This window comes from Dufourea novaeangliae, unplaced genomic scaffold, assembly GCF_001272555.1.
Source record: "Dufourea novaeangliae isolate 0120121106 unplaced genomic scaffold, ASM127255v1 scaffold236, whole genome shotgun sequence".
NCBI lineage: Eukaryota > Metazoa > Arthropoda > Insecta > Hymenoptera > Halictidae > Dufourea > Dufourea novaeangliae.
The window spans coordinates 22290-23075 of record NW_015374110.1 but is presented as its reverse complement, the minus strand read 5'-3'; positions in this window follow the sequence as shown (position 1 = coordinate 23075).

The following is a 786-nucleotide window of genomic DNA, read 5'->3' as shown; positions in this document are numbered from 1 at the left end:
CGTCAGAAATTGCTCCTCGTATTCACTCGGAATTCGTGGATACAGATTATTTACTGTTCGAATCAATTGTTCAATAGGAACATATCTCGAAGACGGGAATAGCGTCTAACGTGCGATAGACATGATCAAGATCGTCGATGCGTGAGCGATAAAGTGTACTCTGGAATTCATTTGCGTTTCCAGCGTGAGATTGAGCGAAGGTCGGTGCTATTGTTGGTAAGGGAGGTGGAGTTGCGAGGGGACGGCTGGTTTCGCGTTGCGGGGAGTGGCCCATCATCTTGTGGCAGGTTATGGTTTGGTAGGTGAGACAGTAAGCGTTCTGTGTCAGCGAAAAGCTTAGGTAGGTTACGAGCCGTGATCGAAATAAATGGTAGATTACGAAAGCTAAGATTTTTTTTTTTTGCTTCGATATTTCGATCAAAGAATCCCACTTCTGACACCAATTTGTTACGTCCCGCGTTGCGGTCGTTACCTTATTTATATTTTCGGGTCCTGGCTCTTTTAAGGTGCTAAAGCACGCCCTGTCTAAACTTACCGGTGATGTACGTAATTAGGATATGGAACGGGAGGGATAGGAAATCACTCTCGTTTATAACAACAACAAGATATATTCTAACAATGAATACAATAAAATATACAATTAAGTCTTAACATACCAATGATGATGAATGATTAACGCTTGCGGCTGGTTCAGTCGGGGTTTCGGGTCCTTGAAGGGGCGGAATACTTGCTGGCGCTCGGAGCCGTGATGCAGGGGTCGGGCACTGCGGGATATGTTATCACCGT